The 24,510-nt window shown below is 45.3% G+C and overlaps 1 protein-coding gene and 1 non-coding gene across 2 annotated transcripts in view; one reads left to right on the plus strand and one right to left on the minus strand.

Annotated features, from left to right (window-relative positions):
• LOC124711840 (scavenger receptor class B member 1) overlaps positions 1-24,510 on the plus strand; it is a 413,438-nt gene that overhangs the window by 240,359 nt on the left and 148,569 nt on the right. The gene's annotated exons all lie outside the window — the stretch shown is intronic.
• Positions 23,194-23,277, minus strand: Trnas-gga. The gene is given in 2 exon segments: positions 23,194-23,228; positions 23,238-23,277. It is a non-coding gene; the product is annotated as a tRNA-Ser (tRNA).

A 24,510-nucleotide genomic window follows, 5' to 3' on the forward strand; every position in this document is an offset into this window, starting at 1 on the left:
ATATTCACTACTGACACAGGGTTAACAATCTGTAAACATTTTTCTTATGCATCAGGCGGTGCTGGTGTCCGTTGTCCCGATCATGTTTAATTCCGCTCACTCGGCGGTTTGGTCGCTCTGCTTTGCTAAGGACGCAGCCCCGTTGCCCGTGGCCCAGTTGCGACAGCCGCGGTGACGCGCGCCTCCCCAGCAGTGAATCTTCCGATGCCGGTCGGGCGCCGACCTCCGGTGACAAGTGCCACTCGGGACACGCCGACCCGCTCCCCGCAAAGGCGAAAGGTGGAAGCTGGTGGGTGGACATCCTCTGCAGCAGCCGGGATGCGACCCTCCTGCCTTAGAGCAGGAGTCGACCGTGCTGTTAGAAGGCCTGGTCTGACCCGCTGCTGGCTGGCTCGCTCCGAGTCTCTTGCGAACTCAGAGGATCGAACCGTGGCCCACCCACAGACCCGAACTGTGGTCTTCTGTGGGAAGCTTTATATGGCCAGCCGCGTAGCACAGCACCGTCATTCAGGAGAGCTGTGACACTAAAAACATTGTTGTTACTTGACTGCCCCAGTATTAATAATCGCCAGGGCGCATATGCTTCCGAATGCGCCTCTTCAAGTCAGGTACTGAAACATTACGTTAGCGCCAGTGCGCTGGTTTCGATGTCGGTTTGCGAAGAGTTACTTGCAGTTCCGCTGTGCTGGCCGTTTCGGCAATCTTGCGCCCGTGTCGGCCCGACATACTTCGTTGCTTGACGTTGCAAGTAGGTATTATCAGCAAGTCCGCGCCTGACTTACGGGTACGGCTGCAATCCACTGCCACAAATTCACACTAAAATTACCTTATATTACAACGCGCCTCGATGGGTATTAAATGAGAGAAAATATAACGTAGTTTCAAAACTGGTGTAATATAACATCTTGCAGAACATTACAGTATTTGCTCAACGCAAGAGCCTGGTAAGCCCTGTTACAGGGTGCACCTGTAGGCTTTCTCTCTCACAGTTTGCTTTCATAGCGTTTAAGAAAAAGACCAACTCACTTTTCCCGGCAATTATGTTTTTGAAAGGTTTTTCAGTGTCACTTCTCTCTGATAATTCTATGGAAATTCTTCATAAGTCATTACGAGGAGCCGCGCGGGATTAGCCGAGCGGTCATAGGCGCTGCAGTCATGGACTGTGCGGCTGGTCCCGGCTGAGGTTCGAGTCCTCCCTCGGTCATGGGTGTGTGTGTGTGTGTGTGTGTGTGTGTGTGTGTGTGTGTGTGTGTGTGTGTGTGTGTGTTTGCCCTTAGGATAATTTAGGTTAAGTAATATGTAAGATTAGGGGCTGATGACCTTAGCAGTTAAGTCCCATAAGATTTCACACACATTTGAACATTACGAGGAAGGCTGAAGAAGTTACCACAGCAAGAAAATACTTCCAGCTCCTCTTCAAGATCTTTACCCAAAATTGTAGGTCTGCCTGTTTCAACATTAAACTGTTCTCCTCTTCCAATACAGCTTTTAGTGAACAACCCAATAACTTTAGTTTCTTTAGGCAAGCTCCATTTTCTCTGACGTCTCTTACAGGTTCCAAGAGAAAACTAATGTGTACTAATGTAGGCAGACCTTGGATGCCCCTTCAGTTCCTTAAACCGAACCCCTCACTTTTTCGTGTTCACCTACTGCTGAAGAATACATTTACGAGCGTGAGCTGATAGTAATGCCTCCAATTTTTTATGTGGAACTGTTACAGATTTTTAGATAAAACACACATTATTAACGTTTTAAATCTTTATTCTTCATGTTTACATGCGTTCCTCAACATAGTTGCCCTGGCGACGAACACATTTCTCGAACGGGAGACCAGCTTGTTGATAACGTCACTGTAGAATGTTTGACTTTGTTGATGGAATGGCTGAGCCACAACGTCACCCCCACCACTTCATCACTATCAGTGTGATGTCCTCGAAAGTTCTGGAAACAGATGACAATCGGATGGAGCCAACCTGGGGCCGACTAGAGCAAGATCAATGACAATGAACCCAAGTTGTCGGACTGTTACAGATGTTGTAGCGCTCGTGTGTGGTATGGCGTTGCCATGCTGAAAGAGAGAGGATGTTCAGTGTGTGGACGAATTCACCTAAATCGAAACTCGTTTACAACAAGCTGTTTCTCACGCGTCGACATCCTTTCATCGCACACCGCCATGTTACACGCTGCAGTTTGGAGCCCACAAGATGCAGAGAATAGACATTTAGAACAAAGGCGCAGAATTTTGGCAAGGGTTCTTTTATTTAAAAAGCATTAAGAGTTTGCGTATGAAAAATTCGGAGGCATTACTTTTCAGCACGCCCTCATATGTTGAAAGGCTTACCTGCCAATATGTAGGAGAAATGACCGAAACTGTAGCAAAACCTAAAAAATGTCTCCGTTGTCAAAACATGATTGCGAACGTCCAAAAAGTGAAATGGGGGATTTGTGCACCCCGTTACAAAGTAGTAGACTAAAGTTTACACTTAATCCCACTAGAGGTAGAGAGAATGCAGAGCCAAGAGACCAGATAGTCCACTTCAGGTGAGTGGTTTAGAGCATTTTACTGTAATCCTACGTAGCTTTTTGAGCAAATCTTGCATATACTATCCAGCAGTTGTGATGGAAGTCGTCTTGAGCATCCAGGGTTTGAAATACACGAAGTGATCGAGTGTCGGGACACCCACAAAAACATATGTTTTTCATATTGCATTGTGCTGCCAGGTATTCCGTATCAGCGACCTCGGTAGTCATCAGACATCGTGAGAGATCATAATGGGGCGCTCCGGGAAACTCACGTACTTCAAACGTGGTCAGGTGATTGAGTGTCACCCGTCATACGTCTGTACGCGAAATTGCCACACTCTTAAACATTCCTAGGTCCACTGTTTCGGATGTGACAGTGAACTGGAAACGTCAAGGGACACGTACAGCACAAAAGCGTACAGGCCGACCTCGTCTGTTGACTTACAGAGACTGCCGACAGTTGAAGAGGGCCGTAATGTGCAATAGGCAGACATCTATCCAGACTATCACATAGGAATTCCAAACTGCATCAGGATCCACTGCAAGTACTATGACTGTCAGGCGGGAGCTGAGAAAACTTGGCTTTCATGGTCGAGCGGCTGCTCATAAGCCACACATCACGCCGGTAAATGCCAAACGACGCCTCGCTTGGTGTAAGGAGCGTAAACATTGGACGATTGAACAGTGGAAAAACGTTGTGTGGAGTAACGAATCACGGTACAGAATATGGCGATCCGATGGCAGGGTGTCGGTACGGCGAATGCCCGGTGAACGTCATCTGCCACAGTGTGTAGTGCCAACAGTAAAATTCGGAGACTTCGGAGACGGTGGTGTTGTGGTCATGGCTTCCACCCCCTGTTGTTTTGCGTGGCACTATCACAGCACAGGCCTACATTGATGTTTTAAGCACCTTCTTGGTTCCCACTGTTGAAGAGCAATTCGGGGATGGCGATTGCATCTTTCAGCACGATGGAGCACCTGTTCATAATGCACGGCCTGTATCGGAGTGGTTACTCGACAATAACATCCCTGTAATGGACTGGCTTGTACAGAGACCTGACCTGAATCCTATAGAACACCTTTGGGATGTTTTGGAATGCTGACTTCGTGCCAGGCCTCACCGATCCACATCGATACCTCTCCTTAGTGTAGAACTCTGTGAGGAATGGGCTGCCATTCCCCAAGAAACCTTTCAGCATTTGACTGAACATGTGCCTGAGAGAGTGGAAGCTGTCATAAGGGCTAAGGCTGGGCCAACACCATAGCGAATTCCAGCATTGTCGATGGAGAGCATCACGAACTTATAAGTCATTTTCAGCCAGGTGTCCGGATACTTTTGATCACATAGTGTAGCAACAACTGTCTGGCACACTTGAAATGGAACGAGGAGAGCAGTAGCTTGAGCAGAGCGCAGGCACCTGCCAAGATGATTCGTTGCCGCAGACGGAAACAGTCGGCCTCGCTCCGATGCTTGCGAGAAAGCCCGCAGCAGACGCAGGCAGGTAGCTGTTCCGCCTGCGAGCAGAAAGCGCAGATCGAAAGCAGATACTAATGAGCGTTTACGCAAACGGCCAGTGACACAGCTGGAACGGAGCGTACTAACTTTATGTCGATGGGGCTAGCAGATAACGCTGTCTAGATAGGTTGGCGCGGCGCTGAACCGAGAGATGCTAACGCGGAAGATGGCAGATACAGTTACCCCGAAGAAAGAGACAGTAGTCTGGAGAAACGTAACCGCTGTAGACCTCTGAAGGAACTGTTGTTAAGATTCTACGGATTCAGCGTTCGAATACATCGACATATACAGTCAGCAACCCACCATACGGTGTGAGCACCTACAATACAAACACATCGTTCCTGGCGCCCCGTCACTTCGATGAGCAGTGACGACTAGATGAAAAGTAAAATGAAGATTTTCCGTGGTCCGACCAGGAGTAGATCCCGAGATTTCCCGGTTTCCAGGCATAGGCCTTACCACTAGATGCCCTATTTTTCACTTGTTGCTGTTTCAAGGCCATCGTATCGAAGATTTATACTGCACACAGGGAAATCGAAAAAACATCATCCGCTAAATCATAGCGCGAGCGAAAGTGTGTTGAGTGATCGTGATGGAATTTTGTCGAAGGTTGTGTAGAAAAACAAGAGGAGGACAGCTGCAAAAGTCGCTGAATAACAGAATGTGTCACTTGCGAACCCTGTCCACATCAAAACAATACGAAGGGAGCTCCATAAGAAGGGAATTTCAGGGCGAGATGAAATTCCAAACCCACTCATCAGTGATGTAAATGCCCATAACAGGTAAACGTGCTACCGAAGCCATAGAACTTGGACTGTGGAGCAATGGAACAAAGTCATTTGCTCTGACAAGTCTTGTTCCACACTGTTTCCAATTTCCGGGCGAGTTTACCTCCCAGGAATGAAACATGGCAAGAGCTCAGTGATGATTTGGACAGTCACATCATGGTATTTTATGAGCCCCATTGTTATTCTGCAAGGCTGCATTACAGCAAGGATGATGTGAACATCTGGGCTGATGTGGTCCATGGTACAATGTTGATCAATGGTGATGCTGTGTTCAAAGACGACAGGGCACAGTTCGTATAGTCCAGGATTGGTTTGGCGATAATCAGGATGAACTGTCACATTTAAATTAGCCACCTGTCGACACGTCTCTGTTACTGATCCTCTATGGTCTACTTCTAAGAGAAGGGTGCGTGATAGCCATCCACTTCCATGATAGTTACCTAAACTATCCACAGTTTTGGAGACAGAATGGTATAATATTCCACTGAATGCAATACAGGACCTATATTTATCCATTCTGAGACGACTGGAAGTTTTTTTGAAAGCCTCTATTTTTGGTGTTTCCATATTGTTGTCCACTCCCTGTACTTCACAAGCCACCTTGGGGTACAACTTGGAATATGTACTGGGTGTCTTTAATGGCGCTTCCTTACATCGTTGAGTGGTGAAGGTCAGATTTGAGGCGAACTGAAAATATCCCTAGTCCGACCAGGATTCGATCCCGCGATCTCTCGGTTTACAGAAACGCTATCGCCAGATTACGAGGCCCAACCACTTGACGTACTATTATTCCGTAACCTCATAATTGTCGTTTGAAACACACAACACATTTCAATACTTTTCGGTGGCTTGGACGACGTTTCTTCAGTAGCAAAATTATCCTTGTACAGGTTATCAATGACACCAGCTGTCATCGTTTCGTTGAGTTGGTGTGCATGGGGTCAGCTTGACCAGCAATCAGCCTGTTGGCCATCGCGTGCTACTTTTGTTGGAGCCGGAAGAGTGCACGCGCTGTTCCGGCTCGGAGGCGTGTTTATCGCGGGCAGAGCAGTGGCTGGCAGCTGCCGATTCCCACGGCTGCAGCCGTCAGATGGAGACCAGGAGCCGCGCGCCAGAGAAACTGCTAGTCGCCCCGCCCCGCCCCGCCCCGCTCCCCTCGTCTGGCTTGCTGGCCTGTCCAGCCGGTCTCCGTTACGTAAGCACCCGCTGCCACTGACCACGTACACCCTCCGGGACAAACTGAGCGCGGAGCCGCCCAAATATGCTACAGTCCGCACACTCCTCTCGCGTCTGACCTACTGGACTTCTCTTAAAAGAGCAAGCTGGTCGCTTTGGAGCGCCGTACATGATGTAGAACTAGCATTAGGTGGACAGGTGACCCTCCGCCACCAACGGAAGCCATGGTGGGAACCAATCGGTTTTATAAATTTGTGCAGTAAGTTCGGTAGACGTAGAGAATGCGTGGCTGAAATTGGACATGTCCATGACCACACAGTGAGTGAAGGTGCCAGATTTGTTGGAATACTGTCCAGCGATTCTACAATGAACAGCTTACCATTCGCAACCATGTAGCACGGCATTAGAACAGTGGCTGTAAACATATACTAGCGCAGGGACTGGTGACGAATGTCACGCCGTGTCAATGACGCTCGGGGGCTATCAGTGAATGGAGGTACATCGTAACCTCCGTACGAGCGAACATTGCATGAAACAGGCAATTGGCGTTCGTCACCACGCGAGAGGCCACTGGTCGCAGCATCGTATAAAGCTGCACGTCTTCGGTGCGCCAAACAAAACAGAAACTGGAAAGTAGCTCATTGGAGGCGTGTCCTACTAGTCGTTATTTCCCCTCTTTCCAAATAATGCAAAGCGTAAAATGCACAGACGGCCCAATGAGGCCTCCGCACCCGCAATGTGTATAGGGTATAATTCCTCTTGGAGATAGCTCTGTTTTGATTTTGGGATGTTTTTCTTATCATGACTTGAGCCACCTCATTCAGGATACCATGATGATGGCCACGAAGAATGTTTAAATAAATATTCTGGGTCCAAGTGGTGCCCTCTCTTTCACAGTTTCATGATGTATCTGCTGTGGTTACGCCCCGTCTTCAAAGACGACAGCAGTTGTGTAAGTAGGTCTTGCAGACATTTATGCCTAGTTTCACAAACACGTGGGCATTCTAACACACCTAAGTCCGTCATAACTACCCACCTTAATCTCGTAGAAAATATCTACGACTGTAGCAGTCAACATATACACAATTTGATAGTTGTACTGATCCAGTCGTCTATGAGTAGCTTCAGATGCATCCAGCATATCTGGATAAATGTGTGGTCTCCCTTCCTCGCCAAAATGAAGCCATTATCAAGATCTGAGGCGCTGAACACGTTATTAGCGAGGTGTTTCCTGGCCGTGACTAAATCCTTGCTGGTATACTTCCTCTGCCCTGTTTCTCTGCATGCTAAAATTGAAAATTGTATCCGTGCAGTTACAAGGAAGACTTCAGTCATTTTATAGAACAAAATTAGAAAGCTCAGCCGGCACACGAAAGAAAGTAGACAAGCAAACCATTTATAGGCATCACAGCAGAAAAGCGCAAATTACACTCATGTTATAACCTTGTTAGTAAAATGTCGAGTCAACGTCAGCATTAAATGCGGATTAGTGAATAATAGTTCCGAGGAGGGCTTGGCCAGTGGCATCTAAAAGATGGCAACAATAGTAAGAATATGGCGCACCACGATAGAAAGAACCTACAAATTATTTCAGTGCTATGCGACTATTTTCTATTGCATTCGCTTGAACTTACCGTTGACTCTGTGGCTCGCGAACATAACTCTAGAATTAAGTGCACTTGTTGTTATGTTAATCTACAGTTCTGTTCTCCGTTGGAAACCTCCTTTCACGTTTCGCAAGCACGGCTGCAGTAACCTTGCGGCGACCTAGCGCCTGTGTGGTAGACCACACGCGACGCGACTCGGATCGGCTCGGCACGCGATTCCGTTACCCGCTACCTGGGTCCAGCCGCGAATATTAGCAACTGACCAGTCAAACCGCAACGCAATCTCCGGGGGCTGCAAGCCGTTCACTCAAAGCAAGAATCTGGCTCTCCTCCCATGCCATACGTACAAATAAACGAACATGTAACAAAGCAAACTGAACCTCTACAGTCTCTTCCTTCTGCAGTTTCATTTATTACAGGATACACTCTCTATTTCAGGCTTTTTCCGTCAAAACCGAACAGTCAGCTCATCAGATACTACATACTTGGAGATCAGCATATTTGTTCCCGTTTAATGCTGGAAGTTATATGAGATTGGACTGGCACATTAGAGGCTGTTGTTCAATGCAGAGTGCACTAAAGAAGACAGGCAGTTACATTGTGAACTAGAGAGAGAGTTCTGATATGCTCCGTGATTAATACAATGTTCATTGAAAATCTGACTCCATCTGATAACGATCTGAAAATAAAATGACAGAGTTAAGACACATTCTCACCAATGGCTTGGTCACGAATGATCTACTTCCACAATTCGACAAAGATGAAGATAAAAACGACCTTGGTCTATCAAAAAATATTTTTGCAATCCTGACGACTGGGAACTTAAAAAAAATGAACCTACGGGCATGTTTTTGTAAAAACCTGTCTAGGGTAGATCATAAAGACGTCCTACACCATTTTGTACCTTCTATGACTGAATCTTCGCGTTGACTATCATTAATATTAATGCCTATCGTTCAGGGATACACTAACATCTACGCTTATAGACGAAGCCAATTTGCTTAATCGGACAATAACACTCAGATACGATGAAGCAACGATGCCGACGCAATCGAGTGAAGGAGTAGGACTGATCTATTCCCGGCTCCTAAGGCCTCCGTCGCTACTAAGGTTTTCCGGCATCTTGTCTGTACCAACCTTGCAGACTTCCAGGGTGCCACCGTCTTTTACACTGATGGTTCTTAAGACTATCGATAAGGTGGGATACGCTTTCACGTCTCCTACTGGCTTCGAACACCATTTATTGCCGGAACCATGTAGCGTGTTCACGGCAGAGCTTCTAGCCGTTCACAGGGCCCTCCTTTTTGTTTCTAAGGCCTCCCTCCACACTGTTTTAATTTGTTCAGACTCCATGTGCAGCCTGCAGGCTATCGACCTATGCTACTCTCGTCCCCCTTTGGTCTCCGTTATCCATAACCACCTCTCTGCCCTTGAACATGCCGCCTGTTCAGTTGTCTTTCTCTGGGTCCCAAGTCATGTGGGCATCCCAGGGAATTAACTGGCTGACCGTTTGGCTAGAGAAGCAGATACTTACTTCCCTTTTCCATGCATGATTCCAGCTGCGGATATGCGGATCTACGTCAAATCTCTCTTTGCCCAAAAGTGGAATGCTATCTGGAGCGCTACTGCTCTCAGCAATAAACTCTGCACAATCAAGGAGTCTACTGCAGTTATGCAATCTTCCTTCTGCTCCTCTCGTAATGAGTCCACTGATTTACGCCGTTTACGCACTGGTCATACCCGTCTCACCCATTGTTTCCTCCTACGTAGCGACCCACCCCCACAATGTGGTTGTGGAGCCAGACTGACGATATATTGGGGGAGTGTCCCCTTCTTCCGGCCCTTCGAGTTTAGACTTCCAGATTCCTTAAATTTAATATTAGCAGACGATTCGTGGATGGTTGAATTGGTCCTCGGTTTCCTCCGTGAAAATGGTCTGCATTTCCAGATATAAGATTCTCCAGTAGTCTTGGAGCAGAGGCGGGTTGGTTGTGGTTGGCACTTTTAAGTCTTCTCGGTCTGTGACCTCATGGCCGTTTCCCGTTTCTGTATTTGGTCTCACATTTTATGCCATTACTCGTACTGCGTGTTTTGCTGTTCATTATTTTACAATTTGACTCTCCCGACTGGTTCCGTCCACTTTCGCAGACACTCTTTCATCTACGACTCACTTCAGAATCGCGGGACTGATGACCTCGCCGTTTGGTCCCATAAGCCCTCTCAATCAATCAATCAATCAATCAATCGAGTAAAAGAAACCTCTCCATTTATACCGATCAGTTGCCAACCCAGTCATATTCCGACGAACAGTCCCACACGGCTTCACATTTATTAAGTATTTTAAGTAGCATATGGTGCGTCTGGAGCCATTCGAAAGTAACATGCAGAACGTAGAATTAACTTCAAAGTTTCGCGGTCAAGCGGTCGACCTACACGAAGAATGCGGACTGCAGTTGCGTAAAAACAGGTGCGTGTCGGCAGAGCGAAGCTTTCACAGTGGTCCGGCGACGTGTCTGAGTAAGCAGCAGGGCTTCCCAGCGGTCGTTCGGGCTTCCTGCTCTATTAGTCACCAGCTATGCCTTGGCTATACCTCAAGAGTTCTTAATCTTCTGTTCAGCCGGTATCTATAATTAAATCTACGAGATTATCGACAAAATAACGATGTACGTGCTATGGTTATCTATTGGTCGAAAAATGAAGCACTCAGGGTCACACTAGCTCAAAAAAAATCAATCAATCTAGGGAAAATACTACCTATATTTGGCACTTCGTAAACCGGTACGGCAGTGTCAAGAGAGCGTAACACAGATTTTCCATTATTTCTCTTACTAGAAGTTGCAGCATGAAAACGGTGGCCTTCCTATGAAGGGATATAGGCTAGGAAAGAAAGAGCTGTTGTACTGGAAACAAAATCAATCGAGGTCTGGGGATACCATCCTATTCAAAGTACGAAAAATGTGCACTTAAGATATGCGGCCTATCTGTGGCATGTATGATGACAGTGTACAGTGCAGGAGTACGTTTTTCGGGCGCGGGAACATAGAGATTGGACCGTGGATCAATGGAAATACGTCGTCTGGTGGGATGAGACACGATTCTCGTTACACCAGACCGATGGTCGCGTCTGAATAAATCGTCATCGAGGCGAACGGCTTCTTGAAACATACACCGCTCCAAGGATTAGACAAGTGGAGAAATTATGATGTTATGGGTGAGACTCGGGTGGACTTTCATGGGACTTGCGGTACTAATTTTTCAGGAACCATGACAGCCGTGTACTACGTGAACACTGTGGCCGACCACTTTCTTCTCTTCACACTTGATGTCTTCCCCGATGGTGTGGCACCTTCCAGCTGGATAACTCTTCGTGTCACAAAACCAGAATGGTGTATAGTGGTTTGAAGAGCGTAGAAGTTAAATCACGTTGATGTCTTTGCCGCCTAATTCTGCTGGTCTTAACCCGATGGGACACGTCTGACCCCCAGCTACGCACCAACAAACCACCGGCGAGTAATTTACGTAAATTGTGTGTTCTGTGCCTAGACATCTGGTGCCACATACCTTCAGAAACCTACCAAGTACTTGCTCAATCCATGCCACTTAAAATAGCTTCCGTACTGTGTTCCAGAAGTGGATAAACACGCTATAAAACATGTGGTTACCACTGAAGAAGTGCTCGCAGTAGTATCGAACGAGTCATAATATCTTCCGCATGTTTGTTGTGCGTCCTATGAAGGGTATGTTGAACATTGAGGGTGCACCATTTTTGTATATGCATTCATATAAAAGATATTCCGCGCACAATCGAGTGATACTTTTGAATAAGTTTCATAGGGTTACGCGTAAGTAAAGTTTACCACAAGCTCCTATGTAGATTCATGTAGAAAATTAGCGCGAGGAGATGAATCTTTTTGAAGCAACTTGTCTTCTTTTATCACAGAAGTTTTGAGAGTACATCTACGTCTCCCTTCACCCTCCGCAATGCACCTTACGGTGTGTTGTGCACGTTAGGTACGTTAGCTACCACTGTCTCCTTCATCTTTTTTTCTTCCAGTCGCGTGTGGTTCCCTGAAAGAACGACTGTTGGTATGCCTCAGTGTGGACTCTAATGCATACGAGTAATCTCATCTTGGAAACTGAAACTTCTTAGAAAGATCCCGCCGCCACGAGGAAGGCATTTCTTTTAAAGATTGCCACCCCAGCATGCGTACAGTCGGGAAAATACATAACGAGCTGCTCTGACGTCCTCCGTCAATCCTTCCCTGTAAGAATCCCTTATCGCTCAGCAATATTCAGAAGACAGGCATGCATAGTATAGGCACTCTCCTTTGCATACCTGTTGTATTATTTTCTAAGTATTCTGCCAATGAAACGTAATCTTTGGTTCGCCTCCCACATAAGTTTTTCTATGTACTCGTACTAATTTAAGTGGTTCATAACTGTTATCGATACGTATGTATTTGAACTGATAGCCTTTATATTTGGTTGATTTATCGTGTAACCGAAACTGGATGGATTCGTTTTAGGACTCGGCTGGATGACCTCACACTCATTATTTACGGTCAGTTGCCACTTTTCGCACCGCACAGATAATTTGTCCAAATCATTTTCAATTCATTGTAGTCGACACAATCGTCTTGAGAAAATTCAGCAATTTTATACGAGCAGATACTTCAGATAATGCTCATTTATTGCTCCGTGTCAGTTGTACACTTTAATTCAGTTACTCTGAGTTATCTTTAGATCAAACTGATTGCGTCAGCACCCATCCTGTCTACTCAGAATATCATCTCAGAGTACTCTGGTATGTTGTTCTGAGTAAACAAGACGGGTTTCTGATTCAGTTACTTACATCTGAAGATGATCCCGAGTAATCAAATTAAAAACGTGGGCAACTGAGACGAAACAATAAATGAGAATTGCAATTGGCTTTGATCTTCCGATGATGACTGTACAGTAAACAACAGCGCCATCTGCAATCTATGAAGGTTGCTTAGATTGACTCGCAAATCGCTTTTATAGATTAGAAACAGCAGATGGCCTATGACACCTCCTTGTTGAACGCCAGATGTCGCTTCTGTTATTCTCGAGGAGTGTGACAGGTACTACGAACTGTGACCTTCCTGCCGAGGAAACACGGTCGTCTGAGGTGCTGCCTCTTGTGAAGACAATAAGCATCTTTTGTGCAACAGATTGTGGAAACACGACCCATCGTGGGGAAATCACTTTTGCTGTAAGTCCGCCGTATAGGCTCCGGTCACAACCCATTGAATTTTCTTACGCTGCAGGCTGACGAACAGCTCCTTATCACATGCAGCCGGTGAGCGGACCAGGCGGTTGTAAGTCAGTAGCGCTGGCACACGCGGGCAGCCAGGAAATGAAATTTCAAAAGTACTCCGCCCTGCCTTCCGTAGATGGTTACTGTTAGTGAGGACGGTTACACTGTGTGCGTGAACGGGACGGCGCTGAGCGGGCACGTGATCTCGGATCTCGGTGTGTAGCGAGAGCTTGCCTACCTGGTGTGGGGAGACTGCGGGGCCGTTGTACGCCCCGCCGCGGCCTTGGCAGGCGAGTCGGGCCCGCCTAAGGCAGAACTCGCTCGCAGCTCTACAATTAGGCTGTCCCCTCGCTCCCACCGCCTAACTGCTCCTAAACTCCACTTCTCTGTCCTGGGAGCTTCAGCTGTACGGTACTCGTAACGACCGGGGCAACTTATCAAGTACTGGTAGTTATGTTTCTACACTCCTGGAAATTGAAATAAGAACACCGTGAATTCATTGTCCCAGGAAGGGGAAACTTTATTGACACATTCCTGGGGTCAGATACATCACATGATCACACTGACAGAACCACAGGCACATAGACACAGGCAACAGAGCATGAACAATGTCGGCACTAGTACAGTGTATATCCACCTTTCGCAGCAATGCAGGCTGCTATTCTCCCACGGAGACGATCGTAGAGATGCTGGATGTAGTCCTGTGGAACGGCTTGCCATGCCATTTCCACCTGGCGCCTCAGTTGGACCAGCGTTAGTGCTGGACGTGCAGACCGCGTGAGACGACGCTTCATCCAGTCCCAAACATGCTCAATGGGGGACAGATCCGGAGATCTTGCTGGCCAGGGTAGTTGACTTACACCTTCTAGAGCACGTTGGGTGGCACGGGATGCATGCGGACGTGCATTGTCCTGTTGGAACAGCAAGTTCCCTTGCCGGTCTAGGAATGGTAGAACGATGGGTTCGATGACGGTTTGGATGTACTGTGCACTATTCAGTGTCCCCTCGACGATCACCAGTGGTGTACGGCCAGTGTAGGAGATCGCTCCCCACACCATGATGCCGGGTGTTGGCCCTGTGTGCCTCGGTCGTATGCAGTCCTGATTGTGGCGCTCACCTGCACGGCGCCAAACACGCATACGACCATCATTGGCACCAAGGCAGAAGCGACTCTCATCGCTGAAGACGACACGTCTCCATTCGTCCCTCCATTCACGTCTGTCGCGACACCACTGGAGGCGGGCTGCACGATGTTGGGGCGTGAGCGGAAGACGGCCTAACGGTGTGCGGGACCGTAGCCCAGCTTCATGGAGACGTTTGCGAATGGTCCTCGCCGATACCCCAGAAGCAACAGTGTCCCTAATTTGCTGGGAAGTGGGGGTGCGGTCCCCTACGGCACTGCGTAGGATCCTACGGTCTTGGCGTGCATCCGTGCGTTGCTGCGGTCCGGTCCCAGGTCGACGGGCACGTGCACCTTCCGCCGACCACTGGCGACAACATCGATGTACTGTGGAGACCTGACGCCCCACGTGTTGAGCAATTCGGCGGTACGTCCACCCGGCCTCCCGCATGCCCACTATACGCCCTCGCTCAAAGTCCGTCAACTGCACATACGGTTCACGTCCACGCTGTCGCGGCATGCTACCAGTGTTAAAGACTGCGATGGAGTTCCGTATGCCACGGCAAACTGGCTGACACTGACGGCGGCGGTGCACAAATGCTGCGCAGCTAGCGCCATTCGACGGCCAACACCGCGGTTCCTGGTGTGTCCGCTGTGCCGTGCGTGTGATCATTGCTTGTACAGCCCTCTCGCAGTGTCTGGAGCAAGTATGGTGGGTCTGACACACCGGTGTCAATGTGTTCTTTTTTCCATTTCCAGGAGTGTATTTCTTCTCGGTGCACCTTGCACGCTCACTAGCCCGAAATATTGGGAATGCCTACCATCTTCACTCCTAAATGAAACGATTATCAGTTACACGTGAGAGCTGAAAAGTAATACCTCTGATTTTTTTATGTGAAAATCTACAAAGATTTTTAATTAATGGACATTTTAACAATCTACATCTTTCTTATGTATACGTATTTATTTCTGAACAATCACCCTGACGACTAACGTATTTCTCCCAACGCGAGACTAGTTTGTTGATGCCGTCATTGTACTATGTTTGACGTTGTTGACCTCACCTCACCGCTGCTTCATTATTATCAAAGTGGAGTCCTCGAAGGCGTTCTTAAAGTTATAGAAACAGATGAAAATCGGATGGGGGCAAATCGGGACGGAGGACAGTGATTCCAAGCCGTCGGTTTGTTGCAGATGTCGCAGCGCCCGTCTGTGGTCTGTCATTGTAGTGCTGACAGACTCTTCGAATTCTAAACTCTCTTACAACACAAGCTACAATTAGGAGTCCTCTAGCGTCAGATGGCTACAAATATGTGGACATAAAGAATAAAGATGAAGAATGTTAATAGCATTTGCTTTATTTAAAAATCTTTGAGTCTTCACATAAACAGTTACTATTTCAGCACGCCCTCGTGTGTGTGTGTGTGTGTGTGTGTGTGTGTGTGTGTGTGTGTGTGTGTGTGTGTGTGTGTGTGTGTGTGTGTGTTTTGGTGCTTATGGGCGCTCAACGTCGAGGTCATCAGCGCCAGCACGCCCACATATTTGGAAAAGAGCGGAAAAACTTGTAGAAACCGACCATGGGGTGGATCAGTTTGCCATCCAGAGCAATATAGGAACGCGAGAGCCAGTACTGACTCCACGAATTTTGTAATAAAATAGGTTAAAGGAAGACCAACCTACGTTTATGTCCGCCTCTGTAGCTGAGTGATCAGCGTAGATTGTGCCATGTAGACGACACAAGTTCGATTCCCGGTACTGTCAATGACATTTCCATGGTGGGAGGATTGGTACGTGGTGCACTCAGCCTCGTGATGATGATTAAGGAGCTACGTGACTGAGAAGTAGCGGCTACACGCTCTGGAAAGACTGCAAAACAACCGGAAGAGCGATGTGCCATGACAACGTGGCTCTCCATGTGACGCTTCAAGCAGAGGGTCGCACTGCGGTCAGTAGATACACCTTGGGCCTCTACGGCGTGGCAAGGAGCTCGTTAACCAATCTTTATAGTATTTGTAGATTTAGAGAGAATTTTTGACACTATTAACTGGAATACGTACTTCGAAATCCTGAATGTAGAATGGATAAAATTCAGGGAGCGAAAGGTAATTTACAACATCTATCAGACAGCAGTTATAGAGAATCTAAGGGCATTAAAGCGAAGCAATCATTTTCTGTACTTGATTAATTTTATTGGAATCATGCAGCAAACAATACTGCCATTTCAATTGCTTCTGTTACTGACTACAGCTAAATTTTAAATACACAACTATTCTATACGTATATAAAATTACACATTCATTATTTCATACTTAAACGCTTTATATCCTTTTCTCGTACGTGACGCACTATTAAATCGTTAATTTTGGCGTTGTTCCCAATCATTAATGTTTCGGCATTCGTTAGCAAGGGAATCTTCACATTTTCGAGGTTTAGCGACAGTTCATTTTGATATGGAGCTTATTTGGAACTCCCAAAATGTTTTTATCGAGAACGCTGTCGTCTTTCAGGTGTTCGCTGCATGTATGGAAGTCGATCATTCCAGTTCTTTAGAAGTGCACAGTGAGACATGGCGTGCCTCAGTCTTATTCTAATAATTGATGTCACGTACCGTATCTCGATGGGAGATGTTTCTGGCTGTACCATAGGGCTCCACTATTATTAGCTGGTTCAAACGGATATGGATTGCAGTAGTCACGCAGAAATAAATACTCTTGTGCACGTGGGCGTCTTCAGCAATTTTTCCAAGAGGGGACAAGATTCTAAAATTGCAATTTTTTTATAGAAATGATTCAGTTGGTTTCCAAATGTCACATCACAAGAACTAAATTTGACAAAGCATAAAAAATTATATTATGTGAAATGATTGACAATTATGTTTATTATAATTTTTAACGTAAATTGATACGTTCACGGTAGGTAAATCATACACCAAAAATACGGTTTACGTTATTAAGATGAATATGGATGCGATATTTTCTTAAGTCTAAAAATACGTCCATATACGATTAAATCCACGATACCTAACGAGTTATGGAATATAAAGCTAGAACGTATTCACAAAATGTTATTCACATTCCGATAACGTTAGGTTGAAATTCAAAATTAGAAATCTGAACTAGAAAGGAAAAATCAGTACGACTGGTAAAATCCTGTTGGATACCATCAAAAATAACAAACAAATAATGCCTCATTAATACTCCTCGAACTGGAGGAAAAGAGAAGAAAAGTCTTACGCTACCAAAATGATGCACTATTTTACCCAAGGACGCCCATACTAGGGGATGACGGGGGGGGGGGGGGGGGGCGGGTGGGAGGCGGCTAGACCTTGGACAGGGAGTATTTTTAATATTTTGGAAGACAAATGGCGACTTGAAAATAGCCACTAGAAAGATTCAGTTTTGACCCTGTTAAATATCTATGTAACACTGACTTTCTAATAATTTCCTTGAAAGAAAATCACCTTTCCTTGAGAACTAGGGGGGGCGAGGACGGGAGATTCTTGCCCAACAACGGATATGGGCACCCTTTCTTTGTTTGCTTATGCTTCACATTTTAATGGATTTATTGCACTACTTCCATGCTTTCGTGCTACTTCTTAATGTTGCCTGCAGCAACAAAAGTTGTACAAAATAATTCTTTTTAAACGTACATTTTTGGGGTTCGGTGAATAGAATGTAGTTCAGGACCAAAATAAGACTAGGACTATTGAGCTGAGAAAGTACCAATTCCTGGGGAGGACATATTTTAGATCTAGAAATGTGACACTTTCTTCCCATTCTTCTAGTGCAGCGAATGGTATTTTATTTTTTAAGCTCAAGTAACTGAATACACGGTGACTTTAAGAATCACTGCATCTTGGGCTTTTTCGGTTGTCACACTGTTCACTGGAAATTATGCTGATTCATTGGTGCGGCGACGGTTTCGACAGTATTCTGCCGTCAAGATGGACGCGATGTGAATGTGTTCAAAAACCAACGGGGATGCTTTTCAAAATCATAAGAATAATCGGTAGACCAAGATGTGCTGGATGCTAAGCGCTTTGTGAAACAAGGTGTGTCTTTCTTCTTCAAGAATATGAACTTGATGCCCCCTGAAAGTTGCCACTAGGGGTAGTTCGGCCGGTTTGCTGCCCCCTGCACCCCTCACTAGATGCTGGCCTGGCCGCCATGTTGTGCTGGGAATCTGCTCATTTAGGATGTTGGACCGCTGTTCCGAAAAGGCTGTACGTGGAAAGGACAGAGAGAAGTCTCAGGATATTTTTTCAACACTGTTGTGTAGAGTTTCGCGTCCATCCTGACTGCAGAATAGTGCCGAAACCTTCGCCGCACCAGTGAATCGGCATAGTTTCCAGTGGACAGTATGACAACAACAAAAACCCAAGATGTAGTAATTGCTAAGGTCACCATGTTTCCCGTCGAGCTCGACAAGGTTCAATACGCAGTTTGGTATGGCGACAGACAATCGTCGCTCAAAATTCGTTAGACTTCTGTAATGACCAAAGTAGTTTATACTCCCATATACCAGCAGGGGACAAGCACCCTCATTTCACCCTCCCTACCCCCTACCCCGCTCCCCCCCCCCCCCCCCCCCCCCCACACACACACACACACCGCCCATCCCTTGCGGACGCCTATGCTTGCACGAGACTAGCTGCAACACCTCAGTCTTCCAAATGAATATCACAACAACGACACTTTGACAACGCTGACTCAGTAGTGGCATGGCGTTATTTTTATTTCGTGTATGTTTGCTCGTGCTCAGGAATTTGACTGTTTATGATATAAAAGGCAAATTAAAACGCTTACCTGTTTGTCACTTTCATTCTCGTCCATGACCCGTTTTCAAGACTTAAACCCACTCTTCAGGTAGATAACTGGTTTACATCAGTTTGTTTTCCTGGATGTTACCACCCACTCCTTATTTTGTTAGAGATTAGTTGTTACGCGTTAGCTGCTATCGAAACATGACACTGAAATTGTACCTTATAAACAATAACAGAGCTACGTATAAAATATTTCAGGAAAATATACTGCACTTCGTTACATACACACATTTGTATCAGAGAATACAACACATAACTGAAACAAGAGGAGTCCAGAGATCGTAGTATACATGTGCTTTGTAAATAAGAGAAAATTATCAGTTTACACTGTGAATCACATATGCACATATTGGTCACATAAAGACAGCTATTATTAAAAAAAAGCGTTTTATATACGTTCCAGTATATGTATTTGATAATGAATTGGTTTGAAGCTTTAGATACTGAGTGTTGGCTCCCATAATTCCAGTCAATAACGAGTAATTGACAGGAAATACCAAATATAGTCTAACATATTGAGCCTGTAAATGTTCATTGAGACAGTCCCAGCATCTTCACTGAATACGTTCTGTCAATGTTTTCTGTTGTTAACAAAACTTTCGAAACTTAAAATGGATTCATACATGGGACTTAATTTAAAATTTGTCAATAGATTATCGTCTGCGCTGTCTATAGCAAGCCCTATTTCATTAATGTTGTGCGTCTATAGCATATTTCTGTGGTGTTAATTCTAAGTATGTTTCTATGTTCCTTAAATGTAGTTCGGGAAGTGTTTCCAATGTGACGGCATACTTGGAAAACTAGCAGACGATAATCACGTAAGTCGAAATTGCAACAGAAGTATTACAAATCTGTGGTATCACCCACAGAAAATAAGAGCAATTATGTAAAAAATGATTCTTACAACTTACCATCAATGAGTGGTACACTCCTTACCCTCTTGTACACCCCTTACCCTCAATTTACAGTTTCGGTAACTTCTCAAATTTAAATTAAATGCTGGCGGGCATGTACATACACTTTTCAACGGAAGTGAACACGCTACAGCGACCTTCGTGCCTTCTTTCCAGTGAACTACGTTTATTACGCATGCAGCGAAGGTCAAACAATAGTGTGGCTACTAATGAACACAAGACAGTGACAAAGCTGTTCATTTTGCACTAACAGTGATAAACAGTAGAACCATGCAAGAATATATAAATTCAGTTACTGTTAATAACCAGTAGAAGAGAATACAGATATTTTGTAACATCCGTGCGTGACGTGCGAGCAATTTGCTGTAATGGATCCATGAAGAAATCATTGACACAAAGTGCGCCACGTTTCATTTTTACGTAGGTAGATACGAAACTATAAATGCAGAATACCGCCAAACAATTTGTCATATAAAAAAGACGTAATGCGTAGATAGTTTTAACTGCGTTCCCTGTGTTTGTATTGATACCAGCATAATGCCAGAATAATAGACTTCTTTCCTTCGTATCCAACGGATGATTGCTAACCATTCATCAAGTTGTTGGCTACCGCTGATTTATAGTGTAGTTCGCTAAAATGGCACTTTAGCGACAACCTCTTATGCCGAACAGTGATTACCACGGTATTTGGTCATTAGAGACGCAGTTCGTTCAAAAAGACTGAAGTGGGACGCCCCTACATATAAACTTGCAGGTAACCTTGCACTAATCGTGCAGCTCACATTTGCAAATAGGTAAATTTATATTTGACGTCATATAATGTTTTGCACATTGAAGTTCAATAATTGCTCACGGTCCAATATTTCGTTTCCCTCTGATTTTTTAATTTAAGAGATATTTAACAATTGTAGTATCAGCGGTATCTCGAACGTGATGTCTATAACTTAATCTACATTTTTCATGTGTATCAATGCTCCCACGTTAGCTTCCCTGTAATACCCAAATTCTTCCTATAGTCTAAGACTGAAAATCTCGTTGAATCACAGAAAAAAACTTAACGACGGGTAATTCGGTGTGTTAAAATTATCGAAAAACTATAATTCATATATCTTATCCGTGTAACATGGCAAAAAGTTTATTTGGAGATTGAGTAGAGTTGCTACAGAATATTATGGTCCAGACAACCAAAACTTCCAAGCTGAGAGACGGGATAAATATGCAAAACTATTTCCTGACGTTTCATCTCCGACTGTATCTTCGGAGGTAAAACTGGAACTTCATCAAAGGTCTTCTTAATTTCTACACCTAGATAGAGAGCTCGACCTTTCGTTATGTGATGTCAGTTGCGTTATGTTCTCTGGTTGGCGGCGTTATTTTAGATTAAAAGTAATCGATAGTCATTCTATTGACTGACAACAATGACACCAGCCAGTAATAATGGCGCAATCGTCGTCGCTTGACGAATGTTGGTGTCCTCTGCACAGTTCAACAGATTAAAGGACACTCTGAAACCTTTGATGCAGCTGCAGTTTTACCTCAGAACATGTCTCCAGCAGTCGGAAACGAAACGTCGGGGAATAGTTTGTAAGTAGGCTGTTTAGGTTTTTATGTTGGTAACGCCATGTGGCGGTCTATATGAAAATCACTGACTGTGCTGTGTGAAGGCTGTGGTTGGTTTGCATTGTTGGAGTAATATTCGCCATTGTAGTGTTGGGCAGTTGGCTGTTAACAGGCAACAGCCAACTGCCCAACACTACAATGGCGAATATTACTCCAACAATGCAAACCAACCACAGCCTTCACACAGCACAGTCAGTGATTTTCATATAGAGGGCTACATGGCGTTACCCAAAATAAAAACCTAAACAGCCTACTTACAAGTTTACCTCCGCCATGCCTCTCAGCCGGCCAGCCGGTGTGGCCGTGCGGTTCTAGGCACTTCAGTCTGGAACCGCGTGACCGCTACGGTCGCAGGTCCGAATAATGCCTCGGGCATGGATGTGTGTGATGTCCTTAGGTTAGTTAGGTTTAAGTAGTTCTAAGTTCTAGGGGACTGATGACCACAGATGTTAAGTCCCATAGTGCTCAGAGCCATTTGAACCATTTTTGAACCTCTCAGCCGGAACGTTGTAACTGAAGTAAACATCGGTTATGGAAGCATAAATTGTATGACTACGAATCACTGTTCGTCTAGTTACATAGCACAAATGTCGACGGGTATGAAACTTCGCTTGAAGATATCCCGATTTCAAGCACTTAAAATCGTATTTCAGATATGTAATTAGATTTATGCATGTAACGGCAGACATTTTTATGGCCATTTTAGATGTAATCAGGCGTAAAGCAAATAATTCCACTCTCTTTTTTTATCATACTCAGATGCAACTTCACTCGTTTGAGCACCAGAGTCTGGGGAGCCTGGGATTGCTCTTCAGTCATGTCGCTGTCGTTAGGTAATTCTTTTGTAAAATTTACATCAGGTCGTTATAACACGTATAAAGTTAATAGTGAAAGTGCAGTTGATTGCTTGCAACAATTATTTATTAAAACCTCGCCAACATATTGAGTTAAAAGACACATTTTAATACACCGGTTTAGCAATTGGAACTTTGTGTCTATCTGTGAGTATACCCGCCAAATGCAATAGTTAGAATTCGATTCCTTGTATGCTACACGGTTTTGTCAGAAATACTTTCTGAAGCTGTTCATATGAAAGACGCTCGTCTTCATCGTTCATGGGAGTGAAATTTAAGGACGCTGAATATTTTTAGATGGCGCAAAAAAGGGTTTTCTTTGGAGGGCGTTGCTGCAGCGAATATACAACGTAGCGCGACTTCGATTCTAACACATAAGCACGGATAAGTAGGGCAGGAATTGTGTGGCATTCGTGTCTTTCCCATGTGCGTGCGGTAAATGCGGAAACGTGAACTACGGGGACGTTGTCACTAATATCGTCCAAACAGGACCAACATGATGTTACTCTTTTCTTGGCTGCCGAATGATAAACTCCGGTAGACATTCATCGGAGAATGAAGAACACATATGGAACAGCATCTCTGTCGAAAGCCACCACTGTGGAATGGTGCGCAAACGGGTGCTGCTGCTTCGTGATAACGCACGTCCCCCCACCACATATGTAACACAAAAGTTACGCTAACTCATATGGGAGACAGTCGAGCACCCTCCTCATAGTCCTGATCTCTCACTGTGTGATTATCATGTATTCGTTTCCTTAGAAAAGTCTTGAAGGGCCGACGATTACTGTCGGATGAGGTTGGGCAGCAAGCAGTCACGGACTTCCTCACGCAGCAGGAGATGTTTTACCAAACGGTTATCAAAAATGGTTCAAATGGCTCTGAGCACTATGGGACTTAACAGCTGAGGTCATCAGTCCCATAGAGCTTAAAACTACTTAAACCTAACTAACCTAAGGACATCACACACATCCATGCCCGAGGCAGGATTCGAACCTGCGACCGTAGCGGTCGCGCGGTTCCAGGCTGAAGCGCCTAGAACCACTCGGCCACACAGGCCAGCCAACCGGGTATTTTCCTCCTGGTGCGTCGATGAGATGATTCTCAGTGCTCATGGCGGTTTCGCCTGATTGCCATATCACTTCTGGAAAGCAAGGCCTTCGAACGGAAACTTTTTCATTCTCTCTTTTATTCTGTAGCACTGTAAATGATGAATTCAGCTCCAACCTGACACGTATTTCGTAAACTCCGAAAGCCCAGTATGTCAGTAAACTAACATCTTTACGTTTTTCGGTATCTGACTACACGTCTCTGTATGTGTTTCCCTTTCTGAAGACACGCTGGGCATATCTGATATATTCGTCAATAACCGCGGCTACCATTTTATTAGTAATGCAGGTAAATGCTTAATTTAACAGGGATTTAGAAAACCTGTTGTCCTGTAGTTGGAACGCTATAAACTGACTCTTGACGTGCGTAACTGGTACACAACAGACATATCCCATTCCCCTACTAAGATCCCATTGCCAGCAGCCATCAAAATCGTTACGTGACACAGGAAATGTGTGTGACAGCGGAAGTCTATGCAGATGGTACACGAAGTGCTGCGGTGAAAGTCGGCACGTCTGGTCAAGGCCTTCGAACGGAAACTTTTTCATTCTCTCTTTTATTCTGTAGCACTGTAAATGATGAATTCAGCTCCAACCTGACACGTATTTCGTAAACTCCGAAAGCCCAGTATGTCAGTAAACTAACATCTTTACGTTTTTCGGTATCTGACTACACGTCTCTGTATGTGTTTCCCTTTCTGAAGACACGCTGGGCATATCTGATATATTCGTCAATAACCGCGGCTACCATTTTATTAGTAATGCAGGTAAATGCTTAATTTAACAGGGATTTAGAAAACCTGTTGTCCTGTAGTTGGAACGCTATAAACTGACTCTTGACGTGCGTAACTGGTACACAACAGACATATCCCATTCCCCTACTAAGATCCCATTGCCAGCAGCCATCAAAATCGTTACGTGACACAGGAAATGTGTGTGACAGCGGAAGTCTATGCAGATGGTACACGAAGTGCTGCGGTGAAAGTCGGCACGTCTGGTCCAGACTGTAGTCGTGCAAAGGGCACCATCTCTGCCGACCAACCTAATCACAGCCGCCGCTAATAAATCAGCCGTTTATGTGCCTTTGTGCGGGACACGTTAAAGAAAGAACTAAGAAAGGCAGAGAGCAAACGCGTAAAGATGATCGTCGTGCTAGTTACATAAAGTGAAAGCTGATAACCGA

Source organism: Schistocerca piceifrons, chromosome 8, assembly GCF_021461385.2.
Source record: "Schistocerca piceifrons isolate TAMUIC-IGC-003096 chromosome 8, iqSchPice1.1, whole genome shotgun sequence".
Classification (NCBI taxonomy): domain Eukaryota; kingdom Metazoa; phylum Arthropoda; class Insecta; order Orthoptera; family Acrididae; genus Schistocerca; species Schistocerca piceifrons.